Genomic DNA, 16,853 nt, shown 5'->3' on the forward strand with positions numbered 1-16,853 from the left:
ACCGAATGGAGCCCCATAGGAAGAAGGAAAAGAGGACGACCCCGAAAATCCTGGAGGAACGAAGTAGACGACGCCATGAGTAAGAGAGGACTAAACGATGGAGAATGGAACAACAGAGAGATATGGAAACGGTTGAGCGAGGGAAGGCAGTGAATACTGTAGAATCCCTAAATATATATATGAGAAATCAATTTATACCTGTCCTTGCTAACATGTATCCAAATGCCAATAATCCAAATTTATCTAGTGAAAATATCTGGTTTTAACAAGATGGAGCCCCTTCGCATTACGCACGTGAAGTACGTCAATTTTTAAATCATTGCTTTCCCAGGAGGTGGATCGTAAGACGAGGTTTTATAGAGTGGCTAGCAAAGTCGCCAGATCTAATACCTCTAGACTTTTTCCTGTGGGGTTACATAAAATCAAAAGTTACAGAACTTGGAAGATAGAATTAGGCATGAAATGAGTCTAATTACTTCAGAAGTCATCCGCAATGTACTTGATGAATGTGTCCGTAGATTCGCATATTGTCAAAAAACCGATATGGATGGCATTTCGAACATTTAATTTAAAATAATTATTATGCATAATTTGGTTACATTAAAGTATATTATTAATTAAATCATTAGTTGTAATTTAGTTGAATTTAAATTAAAAAAAATTGTTTTTGTACCATTAAAAAAATATTTTGGTTAAAAATGTAATGTCGTTAAATACAGAATTAAATTCTCGTTTAAGTGAGGTGTCGCATTATACCGATTTCTATTTAAAAAAATTAACGATTACGTCACTACACCTATACCGGTGACATCATCTCTACTCCATGTACGTTATAACATGAGTATTTTATAACAAAAATCGACCTGTTCCAGGATTTCCCTCAAAACTAGACGGTTCTCGAAATAATGATAATATTCCATAATTTAGCCGTTCACTGTATAATTATTGTAAAGACCAAAATAATATATATGATACAATTTCATTTAATATTACATTTTGGTATTTTTTCTGTATTGTATTATCTTAATTCAAAGGCTATACTGGTTTCTATTAGCCACAGAGCTAAACTTGGCCTCAACTCGGCCCCTAGATGGCCAATATTAACGTCAATATATTGTAAAGTATATTGTACAATAACATTAGTAGACCAATCCACACGATGCAATATTATGGCACAATAAATTAGTTCAGTTCAGCTGAAACTGGTGCTACCAACATATGGGATAAAAAGACAGCGAGTTGTGTGGCTATTGCATTAGTTGTAGCTTTAAAAAGGATGAAGAGACCAAATGATTTTAAAACTTCCTGCGACTAGATAGTACATTCTTTAATGAACTGTTAGGAATGGGTATACCTGGAATTCAAAAAAGGAATACTATGGTGCCAGATACTATCCCACCAAGTCAAAAGTCGACGTTTATTACGTTACTTAGCTACTAACAATAGTTTTCAAAATTTAAAATTCACAAGTGCCGTATCACCACAATTCATATGAATAATTGTAATGGAGACTTAAAAGCTAGAATAAACTGTCTAAAGGATTACATAAAGGGAAATGATATTGTTTTTTCCATAGCTAATGTTAAAGTGTTGCTATAACAACTGTTTTGAGTAGATAAAGTATCACTTTAACCGCAAGGGTGGATAAAGTGACACTTTTAACAGCAAGAGTAGATAAAATGTTTTAACTTTTTTTATTCAATAAAATTTACAAATTTAAACACATTAAGGATTAAAAACAACTGAAATTTTACAATTAACATTATTGGAAATATCTATTTTTGGAGCATCACAACTTGTACTTGTTTGCTTAAAAACTTGATTCGAGGTACTGACTCTTTATTATTATTATTATTGACTCTTTAATGTAAGATTCTGCAACAGATGATATTCCGTCCATTTCGTATTTATTCACTTTGTACACAAAACGCAACAATATTCTCCGCAAAAACCAAAACGAAACATTTGTTTGACATTTTTGTTGACAGAGTAATTCATATCCCTAGCAAGGGAGCAACACAATTGCGATTTTTGTGCTAAAAATTACACTTTTCTTTAAAATTCCATTTTTCACCTGAACTTGAAGTCTTGCTATAGAAAAAAATGTTGTATTGCACACGATGATAAAATCGCATTATCTTCTCGAGCATAATTAGCGTCTCGACTGACGTCTCGACGCTAAAAAACGCTCTCGCAGATAAAGTTGAATTTTATCGTCTTGTACAATAAATAACTATTTAAACACTAAACAAAATTTATTTTATATGTATCGTTTATTTTATAATATATGTACAGTTTTATTGATGAGTCGAAAAGAAGTGACAAGCAGTAGAGGACTCTGAACGGTTCATATTACTTGTGTGTTGTTCACTTAGCAGAGGTTGTGTAATGTAATAATGGACATGACTTCTGCAGATTGTATATTACTATACGGAATAGATGTATTGCTAAAAAAGCTAATTTACACAGAATCTCTGTGCAGTGTCGAATTTTACCTTCAAACAATGTCTTAAATGGTCCTTTTCGCAAAAATTTCTTGTTGTGGCGTCATTTTTTGAAGTTCTACTGAGCAAGCAGAAGCAATTTTCTTATAATTCGTTTGAAGTTGTTTAAGGCGTTTTCGTGCTAATACTAATAAATCTTTGGATTCATCGAGATTTCTTGCCCTCTTTTTTGGTGCTCCCTCCTTTTTACGCTGAAAAGAAAATACAATCCTCTATTAACTTTCTGTTACTAGTAGCAGCTTTCAACAACAGAAGCTGAATGGAAAGTTATTGCCAATGGATTCAATGTTTAATGGAATTTTCCTAATTGCGTAGGAGCCGCCGATAGAAAGCACATGGCAATCAAAAAACCTCCACATACAGGCTCGTAGCTTCCACCTCGTAAACCTCCACATATAGTGTACTATTACACGGCGTGGAAGCTTGGACGTTAACAGTCAGCTCGTTACGACGTTTAGAGAGCTTTGAGATGTGGGTATTTCGTCGTATGCTGAAAATTCCATCGACCGACCGCGTTAGAAATGAAGAAGTTTTAAGGCGTATGAATAGAGAATGTGAACTCACAGAAATTGTCAAGAAGCGTAAAATGTCTTATCTTGGACACATATTTAGACACGACAGGTATAACTTCCTTCAGCTTATTATAGAAGGGAAAATAGAAGGCAGACGCGGCCCGGGTAGACGACAAATGACCTGGCTGCGCAACATCAAAGATTGGACAGGATTAGACTTTCAAAGTTTAATAAGGAAAGCCCAAAATAGGGAAGACTTTGTAGAGGTCATCGCCAACCTTCGCTAAGAAGACGGCACCTACAGAAGAAGACAGGCTCGTACTATTACAATTATAAAAAGTTATTTAGTATTGTAATTATGGAAGTTGTAAATAAGAATTATGAATTTATTATGGTAAATGCAGGAATAAATGGACGAAAATTAGTCGGAGGTGTTTTGACTTATACTGCATTTAGAAAAGCATTATCAGATAATTTACTTAAACTCCCAGAACTCCCAGAACTCCCTGATTTATTGCCAAATAGTCAAAATTTACTACCTTTTCTCTCTTTGTTGGGGATGACGCATACTCACTGACAAAAAATTTTCTGAAACCTTAAATGAGAAAAGAATTTTCACTTATCTTTTTAGTCGTCCCGTAGCGTTGTGCCGTATATTTTGCCTACCACGTAGGGTATAATTATAGGGGTTTGAAAATTGGAACAGAAGTTACTGGGGTGGAGATGGGGCAAGCAAAACAAACGATACTGTGCAAACGGCACTCAGGGCTTATTTGGAGAGCTGAATCGATCATAAGTGAATGGCAAGGGGTCGGATTGGGGCAACTACAAAATGAAACAAATGGATACTTATATGAATCTCCTAGACAAAGGGGTTACAAAAACAACAAGTAAGATCTCTAGCAATTTAACATGTACGCCGCTTCGAGGAATCCTAGTCTTGCTGGATAAAGGAAAAAAAAAGCTCTTCCTTCCTAAAATAAGAAACAAAAAAAGAGGTTAGGGGACTTTTCTAAAATAAATAATAATCAAATTGGTTAGAGAAATAAATTAACCATTTATTGTTATTGTCTCTCTACAAACAGTTACAAAAATATAAAGCACATTCATTTAACAAATTCCCATCTGTAAATATGAGCACCTGTTGATATTCGCCGTCTCATTCGTGAAGAGGCTATTAAATATAATTTATTACCTTTCTCATGTTACAGATCCAAACTTGCCAGCATTTTAAATTTAAATTGTATCGTGTTGATTTTTAAGTAAATATATTGTGTTATATTTATGTTATAGTTATTGTTAAGTTATTTACTGGTCGTGTTATTTTTTAGAGTTTAGTTTAATTGTAATATAATGATTAAATTTCAAGAAATTCTTACACTAACAGTTTCAAAAGTAAATATTTTTAAAAATCATATGATACAAATCAGTACAACCCTGTTTGGCTTTCACGTGCTTCTATTGACAATTGGGAATTTGTAAAATGAATACGGTTTAGATGGCACAAAAAACACTATATTAATAGTTACAAAGATTTATACCAGAAATAACAAAGAAAACTTACATGTCATACGTTTACAAACTTTGTTTTACAAGTGAGAGTTGCTACAAAAATTACAAAAATAGTTACTGGACTATAAGTTACTGGACTATAAACATGTGGCAGAAATAATTTATTACAAATAAAGAAATATCTTAAAAATGAAACTACATATTCATAAAGAGGTGAAAAACACAACAAACCTATGTAAAAAATTATAAAACTAGCTAAAAAAATTAAACAAATACCTAAATAAACAACGAGGGGAAAACGACGGACATCTAATTCACATTATCCGTACCAACCAGTTACGACTCGTTACGTAGCCGTCGGCATCAGTAAAATATTGTTTTCGAATATACTGAACGGAAACGTTAGGTGTCTGATACGATACGTTCTGGACAGTGTGGATTGTTCATATTTAAAACCATTTAAATTATATTTTTCGGAAACTAAACGCTACGTGCTGAAAACGCAACGTGCATGATAATATACCACGACCTTTACACTCAATTTATAATTTTATATTGCACCCACGGGTAGTGTATTGTATTTTGTCCACCGCTAATAATCCTCAGTGGTTGATGCAGTTAATAAAAAAAACCGGTTTAATTTCTTCTAAAAACTCAGGAAAATCAAATTCTTGTCATTACTGGCTCCTTTCCAAACGCTTTAAAAGGAAACAACAAAAGTCATACAAAGGCATATTTCACATTACCAACTCTTCCGACTGTATCGAATGAAAATATTAAAACTGGGGGAAGTATGGCTCCGAAGTGGTGGAATTTACGATATCAAAAACCGATACAACAATAATAATGCTCGTTTCTGAGAAAACAACCCGAGTGGGGTTTTGTAAGCAAGTAGTTTTAGTACGGGAAGACAGAAATAACGTTCGGCAATCAATTGTAGCGGACTTGTATCCGTTTGCATGATGTTTACATTAGAGGCAGTGACGTAGTTTATTTGAAATATTGGCGGAGGAACTGGGAGGAAGAAATATTGTAAAAACACAGCAACGGCAATTGCAAATTGCAATTTTTAAAATACATGTTAAAAATATAATATACAGCACAAGATAGGATGTGCAATTTAATACAAGTAGGGTCAATAGCAAATTTTATCACAATTGTAAAATATATAAAGTGGTAAACTTTATTTAGTTAGGTAAAAGTTTCCACTTTAGTAGGGTTTCCTAGACTTTCCGAATAATTGAAACCGAATTTTATCGTGTATAATTAAATATGTTAGGCTTCACATACTTTAAACACTGCACAGGCTTCATCTTCTTGTGACTTTGTACCAAATTTACATTGTTGATGATCTTTTTGAATGTGACTTCAAGTTCTTGAAGCAGTTGCTTTCCGTGCAAAACCGTGCAAAACCGTGCAAAACGTGCAAAACCGTGCAAAACGTATGCTTGATTTAAAACTCTTTATTTACTTTAAGTTGTCTTGCGATGTAGTCTTATATATATCTACCTTAATACCCAAATATATTGCATATTATACTCCAGTCGTCAGAGACGAAAATGCTACTAAACCCCTAAAAATTATACGAACAAAGTGAATTTTGCCAAGAAGATTTATTTTGGGATCTTGAAAAAGATGCAAAAAAGTTTTTACAACTTTCACCTCCGGGCTTTTTCTAAAACCCCCCTCGAAGGGAAGGAAAACCCCAAAAAAATCGATTTACCATGAATCTGTACGTCCTAGAAAAAAATGTTTCAAATAAAAAAAGTGACTGAGATAATTTTAAACAAAAATTCTGAGTTTATTCTCGGCAAAATAAAAAAAAAACTGCATACGGAAGCTGTACTCTTTACCTTTAAAGTGCATTTTGGTTTTTGTCGATAGGACACTTTGTTCAAAAAATATCGAATTTTTACCGTTGAGCTGATACAACTTTTTTTTAACATTGATGATTTCGAGCGCGTAACTGACGTTTAAAGTTTCTATTAAGCGTGGTGTCAGACAGGGATGTGTTATGTCACCGATGTTGTTTATTGCCTACACTGAACCAATTTTTGAAATACCGTTAAATAATCGCCGCGAAGGTGTTAAGATCGGTGGTGAAATTATTAACAACATCAGATACGCCGTTGACACCGCAATAATGGCAGAGAGTCTAGAAGATCTTCAAACCCTGTTGAATGCTGTAAACAACGAATGCACTGAAAAGGGCTTAACAATCAATGCAAAAAAAACAAAATGGATGGTGGTCGGAAAAATTAATATCGAAGACTCAGTGCTAAGATTAGATAACAAAATCCTGGAAAGGGTGGAACACTTTAGATATCTGAGTAGCTGAATTGACTGCAGGGTTGAAAGTGACGAGGAAATTTCGACCAGAATAGAACTCGCACGGAAAAACTTTATTAACTGGCCTTCTGTATTATGCAGTAGAAGTCTGTCGTTGACCACACATCTAAGAGTATTGAAGTGCTACGTCTGGTCCACTTTGTTCTATGGATGTGAAACCTGGACAACAAAAATCAAAAATCTCAACAAATTAGAAGCGTTTGAGTTATGGTGTTACCGTCGCATGCTCAGAATCCCGTGGACAGCACACATATCTAACGAACGCGTGCTAGAGACCGTGCACTAAGAGCGAGAATTTATCAACATCATCAAAATGAGAAAGGTCCAATACTTCGGTCATATATTGAGATGAACTAAATATCGCTTACTCCGGTTAATCATTCAGGGCAAAATCGAAGGAAAACGTTGGGTCGGAAGAAAACAACTGTCCTGGCTGCGTAACATTAGACAATGGACAGGTCGAACGGTCGAGGAACTGTTTCATCTAGCTGCCGACCGAGAATCATTTCATCAGCTTGTCAATATGACGATAGCCAACGATTGAATACAAGCACGGCACACAAAGAAGAAGAACTGACGTTTAAAATCGGCGGTCGCTTCTAACGTTGTTCTTAAGAGAATGGTTCATTCTACACAAAAAGTGATTATAAACATTTTTGATTAAAATTATCTCAGCTACATTTTTTATTCAAAGCATTTTTTTGCTACGGCGTCGTACAGATTCTTGGTAAATCGATTTTTTTTTATCTTTTTACCCCCTCCGAGGGTGGTTTTAGCGGGAAGGCCGGGGGTAAATGTGGTAAACTTTTTTAAATCTTTATTGCGGTCTTAGAATTAATATTCTCGGCAAAATTCAGCTTGTTCGTATGATTTTTAGGGGTCAACTCTCTGACGACTGGACTAATATGGTATGTGTGATATGCATCTATTTTGTAAGATTTAATGAGTTTGTATAAAAACATTTCTTTTTTTTTCTTTGTCCCGTAAACAATGCCACTATACACATTTTAACCGCATGGAATTCATATAATATACCTCAATAGCCTCATAATACCGTAATATTATCAATAGCCTCAACTAGTTGTTGAGATTTTATTGATGTAACACATGACGATTAAAACCTTTGAATTTTCTAAATCCCCATCCCTTTAGTATCGTTCAGAAGTATAAATATATTTATTCAAACCGATCAATAATAATTATTTGTATTAACATTATTAAAATAATTATTATGGACAGCAACTATAAATACCTCTCAAAGAAATTAACATCTCAATTTGCAAACTAAAATGTCAGAGCCTTTAATTACAATTAAATTGTATAATTACTTATATAATTAAGATTGCCAATGTTGAAAACAGATTAAGTTAGTAAATGTTTGGTTTGCGGTATTAGATATTTCAAAAATGTTTGTTGTTCTCTATTTATAAGATCGTCCGTTTCTGAAGTATTCGGAAAATTTTTAAAATTAGAACATATTTTTGTTCACAACTTAATCAGTATCTTTAGATATCGTCCTATACACAAACAAAAACATTATATGGAAAAAATAATGAGCATTAGTTTTTTTGATCACTAATTTACAATGTACGTGTTTGATAAAGAAACCATACTCATTGTTGGTACAAAAAAGTATACTTATTTTTAGGACAGCAATCATTTTAATTTCTTACGGCTGTACTGGTTGTTAAGTTACAGTGATAACTATTGCGAACAAATAGTCATCTAGTTTTAGAATATCCAACAAGATGTCTCTGAAAAACATTTCTAAAAATAAATTTTAGTAAAATATCTATCCAAAAATTAGTTGTTACCTCTATAAAATACTGTATCGAGATTAAATAAAACGAGCGGTTTGAATTTATATAAATATATTTACTTATAAGTTTACAGTTCGGTACTCTCTTATCAACTAACTAACTCATAACATCGTTACATATATATACCAAAAGTTTTATGTTCGAGAATATTCTGGAGTAGTCCCACCTCTAATTCGCCTACGTGACGTGTTGTTCTACCTTGCACTCGATACATCGCGAATATTCTTAATGCCTTTTTAGAGTTGCAACCGTTACATGGGCCATGCCGAAAGCATGTTCGTAACACTGCTCCCCTCTTAAATCTGAGCGTCCCGATCAGTAACTCTATATATAGGCCCAGGATGGCGGAATCTACAGGACTCTCCAGCTCTGCATGAACCCTTCAGAAAGAAATAACAGTCCACTGTCTTTGGAGGACACGATCTCTTCGGAATAATGCAACACACAGTAATTCTTACGCCGGTTTCTCGGAAGATCACTTCAAGCATGCTTCTGACAATCTTCCAATCCAGATTATCTAGTGCATGGCCTATCTTGGGCAAGGCCAAATTCTTGATGTCATAATTGCACACGATTTTCTTCAAATTAGTTAGAGCACGCCATATATCCTCGTAGCCTGGCCCTGTCTGTATACGACTTCCTGGTCACCATATACAGCAAAGATCGAGAACCATCTTCTAATCTCAGTACTCTTCCAACTTTAGGCTGCTGGTTTTTTAACTCGTCCAAACGACCGAATTTCTTATAAAATACGGATGAGATTCCTTTAGTCATCTCAATATCTTGGGCAACACAGTGGTCTGGAGAGACGTTATGTGGAACACTAAAAAGATGCTGCTGAACTTCTGTGGTCACGCCGAATCTATCACTCTTTCTCTCTGCGTAATTTGACATAAATTCATTAAAGCTTTGTCGCCGGTCATCTTTGATCTCATGTTAAAGGGTTCATGCTTCTTGTGTTTCATTTGAGCCAGCATATGGTGCAAGACGATTTATGTGAACTAGTTTTGGTTTACCTTTCGGCAACTTCTTAATTCGGTATATTACGTCATTTATTCTCTTTTTAATTTCATACGGACCTTCCCATTGTCTTTGCAGTTTGGGAGACAAGCCTCGACGACGTTGTGGATTATAAAGCCAAACAAGATCACCTACTTCATAGCTTTCATTCTTGCATCGAGAATCATATTGATCTTTCATTCTGTCACTGGCTAACTGTATGTGTTGTCGGGCAAGTTCATGAATGTTATTCATTCTTAACTTCAGGAGGTCGACATAATCTTCGCTTGCAACATCTTCTTCAGAAGGTCTGCAGCCAAACTCTAGGTCGCAGGGCAAACGAACTTCACGACCTAACATCAGGCAGGTTGGAGTCTGGCCTGTAGTTTCATTGACGGCCGAGCGGTAGGCCATTAGGAATAAAAGAATATGCCGGTCCGAATCTCTTTGATGTTCTGCTACAACTTTGGACAGGTGTTTACTCATCGTTCGGTTCATCCTCTCGACCATTCCATCTGATTGAGGATGCAGGGGTGTCGTTCTGGTCTTATTGACACCAATCAATTTACAAACGTTTTGGAAAATGGTTGACTCGAAGTTTCTCCCTTGGTCGGAGTGGATCTCCAAAGGAACACCAAATCGGCTAAAGAATTCTTTAACAAGTACCTCTGCAACGGTAGCAGCTTCTTGATTTGGTATCGAATAGGCCTCAGTCCATTTCGTAAAATAATCCATGGCTACCAGGATATATTTATTTCCATCATTTGTCTCTGGAAGTGGACCTGCAATGTCGATTGCTACTCTTTCCATAGGACTACCAACATTGTACTGTCTCATGGGTGCCCTCTTTTTACCAACTGGACCATTACTGGTTGCACACAGTTCACATTTCCGGCACCATCTTCTTACATCATCTTTACAGTTTACCCAATAGAACCGTTCTCGAACCTTTTGCAGAGTCCACCTGATGCACCGTCATGCAATTGACGCAGTACTTCTGACACTTTACTTTTAGGTACAATCAACTGAAGCTTAGATTCTGTACCGTCATCGTTGTTATCATCTACTAAAGTTGTAGTAAATTTTTTCTTCATATTTGTGACTTCCTTAATCTTTTTGTATGCCAGTTCCTCACATCTGCTGTTCATCCATTTTTCTTTGGCTTTCCTGATTTTGTTTCGGATGGTTCTCTGGGTTTCTTTATATTTTACTTCATTGCGGTTTTCTTCTTACGTCCATCAGTTCTAGGGTTTCTTCTGTCATCCATGTATTCTTTGGTTTTCTTATATTGTCTTGTAGTTGTTCTGTTTGTATAGTTGTGATTGTTGTTTTTAAGGTGTACCAAATACTTTCTACTGATTCTTCTGCTACCGCGGATGCTTCACTGAATATTTCTTTGAGTGTATCATTGAGTATTTTCTCTATATTTGCCTGTACTGCTGGATCTTTAAGTTTTTCGAGGCTAGGTTTTATCTTCTCTCTGCGTTTGATTTTCTTAAGTTTAATTGAGATTTTACCAATAACAGAATTGTGGTCGGAACCGATATCCGTCCCGGGATATGTTTTAACTGCTCTGATTTCTATAACGCTTGTCAATTGCAAAGTGCAATTGTTTAAATAATAGATCTTCGAGATAAACAAATTAAATAACTTATAAACTAATTGGTTCATCTAACTAAAATCTAGCACACTTTCTCGGTTTCTTATTTAAAAAATAGACATATTAAAGAACTTTTTAAGATTTACAACTTTTATTTTAATATTTTTTCTCTAAAATGTATAAGAAACGGTTTATGGGCAAAAAATAATTTTTTCACTTTGTGCGATTATTAAAAAAAAGCAAACTAACTTTACGTCTTCACGGATTTGTCATATACCGTTTAGAACTTTTAAATGCCTATATATGTAGGATTTTAAGATGAATTCGACCATTTTTTTTATAGATATGTAGACTGAACTAGCTACTTTTGTAGCGGGGATCTAACCTGAACCATTCAGAACCAAACGCCGATAATTCTAAATTTTAATTACTTAAGTAGTTCATTGTATTTATCAAAGCTTAGTTTTCAGTTTCGCTTATTTTGATATACAATATACCTACTACATATTAACTTTTTCTTTCTTTTTAATTTTAAAAACATTTAACATTTTGAAAAAAATATTTGAGTTAGTTTAGTTAAGTTTTTTATATTCTGTTGCCCTTCTGCTATTCTCTTTGTTTTACAAACAAATATCTTAGTCCTCTAAAACTATAGAAATTTGTAGTATTCTATATTTTAGACTGATTTCTTAAAAATATTGAAAAAAAACTACAGTTCAATTAACATGACGTATATAATCAAAACTTCTTTTAATATATAGAACATCTTTTTCAGGTCATTTTTTAATATAATACCATATAACACAATACATTTCAAGCTATTGCCCTTATAAACGTTTTTTGTGTGTTTATTATACAAGAAGTAGAAGCAAAATCGTACAAAAAAGTGTTTTTGTGGGTAGTTTTGTCTAGGTAAAAAACGAGGGTCCTTCATATCGTCAAAATGGTCCATTCAATTTTCCCAAAATTTCGTCGATGGTTGTGTATAAAATACAAAAGGCGGCTGTGGAACATGTTTGAAAAAGGTGAACGTGAGAAATGTCCGGTATGTCGATGGAATTTTAAACAAGGGTCTACGAAGCCGTTTTGCTTTTCACCTTCAATAGACTAAATAAATACGGAAAGGGCAATTTATTGGGAAACAATCAACATTAAGCATATTAAAAAATTGTTATACAAATTAATTCATTAATTACTTTGCAAATGCATTTCGTAGCTACCCCAAAATATAAATATTGAATTAAACAAATAATATTTTATTTTAATCATATATTTAAAAACTGTTTTAATAAAGGTTTTTCGGATAATATAATTAAATATACCTTTATAAGCAACCAAAGAAGAATACACGATTTGTTTAATATAAAGAGGGAAACAGAACAAGAAATAGGCGGTCGACAGATATATTGAATTTTTTTTTCTCCTTCGTGTTAACTTTCTTATAGATAGAGTTTAAGGATTTGTTTTAGCACATAGATCTATTCTAAAAAAGACACTGGTTCTAATTTTAGTGTCTCGTGTACATATAACTAGCTTCCGTCCCCTAAAATTTAGTAATATTTTGAATTTTCAACTTACTGTCCTTACTGAGTTTTTTTCTCGTTTGCATATATTTCATTTGGCTTGCTTATGTGAAATTGATTGTTGTAGGCTTTAATTAATTAGTGTCCCCAACTTGCTTAGGTTTCTTTTCATCTAACTGCATAAATCTAGTGTTTCGTTTCAATGGAACCTGTTTACTGTTACCTCAAATTTTTTGTCGATTCAGAAGCTCACATAATTTTACAGTCCTCCATCGACAAGTAATTTGGAGCCGAAGATTTTCCAGTTCTTTACCCTAAATAGTTTACTTGGTTTCTCAAAAAGGTTCATGTCACTTTCAGATCCCTACTTTTGGTCTCTAGAAGGTACATCAGCACACGTTTGGATTTGGGAAGTTATTCAGCTTTAACAACTTTCTAAAATAGTCAATGCGTTTTACGTATGGTTATCTTATGTATCCTGTGTATCCCTGTCTATCCTGTGTGATGATAAAGAAAGTCCTTTATTAATTTGGTGTACTTTGATTTTACGAGTCTTTTACGTCTATACGAATCTAAGATTTGTATTTACAAAGCCTACTAGGAGTTAGTTCTAATATTTTCGTATGAACATTCGTGACAGTTCTGTTAAGACAGCTAACTGTCGTATAGGTTTGTGCACGGTAGAACAGCATGCGTAGCAAGCGGTAAAGTTGACAGAAACCTCATTGATGCAATTAGTGAATGAAATAAAAAATAATATGTGCAAAAAAACAATAGTCGCATATGCCGTTTTTGACACAGAATGGACATTTGACAACGATCTACATGAAGTGTGCATAAGAGAGCTGCATGAAAGATGCATACACATTACAACATCCAAGTAAATGGCACAGCTACTTCGTACAGAACTGGTAAAGATCGAAATAGAGCAAAATAATTTTCATCATCGTAACTACTAGAGGCTGTCTACGAGAGGAAATTACATCTCCACTTATGTGCAGTCTACTAGTTGAATTTCTATACAATTGAACAAACCTAGATTTTCACTAAGAATACTTCGATGTCATCTTATACATTTTTTTGTCATCTTATGGAAGCTGTAAGAGTTCTTCAGTTTTACACTGATCGGACTCAAGCCAATCGATGTATCACACATCTTCTATTAACTATTAAATAAGTATATATTGGTAACTTTGGCTGGGTGATGGCCATTTTCGTACAAAAAGCACCGTCCGCGACCAGAAAAAAGCATGGATCCAAAGGTAACATAACTCTTACTGGGATAACATACCCGGCCAAATACATGACAAAATTTATATCGGATAGACATGTGCTAATAGGGCTGAATTACTACGGAAAACAAGTAAATCTGCTCAAAGCGATAACAGCCATTCTTACTGGATATGCCTAATCAAGGGACACCTACATACAACCGGATTGTTTCATAAAGACCTAAACTGCAAACTCTGTAGCAGAGAAACTAAAATAGTATTTTACATGAGGAGGTAACCAGATGGCTCCAAATATATGGTCCCATCCACTAGACCTGTATAAGCTGACAGAGGGTTTCAGAATCCCAGAATAGGTATCATGACAGCATTAAAGATGTACAATAAGTCAAATAGCTACAGTACATTACAGTACAGTACCGGTTTACAACAGATGGCTGTAGTACAAATACTTAGCATATAGCTCTATCGGTTATGATCTTGTAAGCGAAATAAAACTGCAGCACTGTAAGAATTCACGACTTAAATGAAAAACAAATGATCCGTTACAACTCAGTTATTTTGAATTATTTTTGTAACAATTATTTTTCTCAAAAATATTTTCCTAATTTCTTTATGAAAATTGAAAGAGTCATGTTTTGAAACTAGCAGTTCTGCTTCCTCGCAGATTTTAACAATTCATGGGTTCTTTGCACCTTTCATTTTTTTTTTAATTCTTTCATTAATCTATTTTATTCCTACAAAACTTACAGGACTGAATTTCTCAGACTTAAAACCATCACAATAGACGGGAGCACAGTTCAGTGAAAAACACATGTTAGATATTATGTAGGCTTTATCCTTGATAATTTCAGACGATAAAAATTTTGGAGAGAACGATAGAGCGAAGGTTAATGGTAGAGACATCGATAGAAGAAGAACAATTTGGGTTTATGCCGTAAGTGAGGACAAAGGATGCCTTGTTTGCTTTAAGACAGTTAAAAGAGAAATGCGATGAGAAGAAAAGAGAGCTACTTTTGGTATTTATAAATTTTAAGAAGGCGTACGATCCAATTCCTAGACGGATCTATGGATGTATAAGAGAGAAATGTAGAAACTTAAGAAGTATGTAAGGTACGTGAATGTTGTATGTGAGGGAGAGTACACCAAAGTAAGGATGTGCGTCGGATTGACCAAAAGATTTCCAGTGACGGATGGTTTACATCAAGGCTTTGAACTGAGTCCCTACATGTTTAATCTAGTTATGGATGTATTGACAAAGAAGGTAAAGAGAGAGTTCTTTGTTTATTGCTCTTTGCTGATAATATCGTGTTAGTAGATGAGAACAAAGAAATGTTGGAAGAGAAGTTAAGGTGTTGAAGAAGGGCTATTGAAGAGGAAGGATTTAAGGTTAGCAAGTCGAAAACAGAGTATATGTGGTTGGGAGGAAGAGGAATGGTTGGAGACGAAAAGCTAGGACGAGTAGAAGAATTTAAATACCTTGGCTCCTACATAATGGAAAATAGAACATTAGTCTCAAAAAGAATCCAAGAACAAAGACTAAAATGCTTTGGTGACGTCAGACGTAGAAATAGTACCTATATAAGACGAACGATAGAGCTGTTGATAGTTGGTGGAAAAAGTTGTAGAGGAAAATCGGGAAGAAGTTGGAAGAACTGTGTGGCAAAGGACTTGATTGACAACCATGGAAAAGTACTAATCGGCAAGCTACAAAAGCCCAAATAGTCAAAAGACAAAGGAAAATTGATGTTAAAAAAAATTCCTATGCATTACAGGTGAAATTAGACGCAGCCTAATGGCTAATATGAAAATAATTCCTGATCTCACACCTCTAGACATCCTAGTAAAGAGAGTAAATATAAAAAACATATAATGATGACCAATAATAAAATTAATAGCACGTTTATAATTGCAAAATAGTGAATATAATATATTTGGGAGCATGCAAATTCTATGAGGTATAGGATAAAACTCTATATTATATACTTCAAATTGGTGCACTAAGAGACTTCCAGGGAACGTTAACTGGAAGCCTATGATATAAAAAAAACACCAACATAGAGGCACTAGATGACTAGATATAAGTATAATACCAAACCCTCTGCGAGACATATAGCTTCATGAGCTGCTCGTAAGAAACCATTAATAGAAAAATCATGCAAATGGAAACATAATAGTTTAGTTATTATACGTCGCAGTTTGACTTCTTACTTAGCAGTAATAACAGTAAACAGTATTGAAATACTTTCTTATCTAAAAAGACCATTTTATAATGAACATTCCTTAATTCCGCCCCTGTATTTCGGTGCACAGTTAAAGGTAAATAAATCTGAATTCGTTACAAGAAAGACCGAATTTAAATTCTCTCAATTTTCGTCAGTGAGGTTCTTAACCTAAAAATGACTGGTTTGGTTTGGGCCAAGTTTCAATTTCTCAGAACTAGGGTGGCTGTGGATGTATACACACAACAAGCTGAGTGAGGAGGAGGCTGAGAATGAACAACTGAAGATTGTCGACCGGGCCGATGCTCTTTTATTTTATTCTTTTAACATTTTGTGAATGCCTCCATTTAACATGTGCCGCTCGATTCGACGATACGGATATACACTGAAACGACAAAGTGGTCGAATGGTGAGAGTATAAATCTTTGAAGATATTTTTTCTGGGCCGCCGAACGGACCTTTTATGGAAGCTTGAACTTAATACATTTTATTATTATTATATAGATTTATAACTTAATTTCCATAACTCATTGGTTAACTTGTAAGATTATATTTTTTCATTCTCTCCATTTATTTGCAATTT

This window comes from Diabrotica undecimpunctata, chromosome 4 (genome assembly GCF_040954645.1).
Source record: "Diabrotica undecimpunctata isolate CICGRU chromosome 4, icDiaUnde3, whole genome shotgun sequence".
Taxonomy (NCBI): domain Eukaryota; kingdom Metazoa; phylum Arthropoda; class Insecta; order Coleoptera; family Chrysomelidae; genus Diabrotica; species Diabrotica undecimpunctata.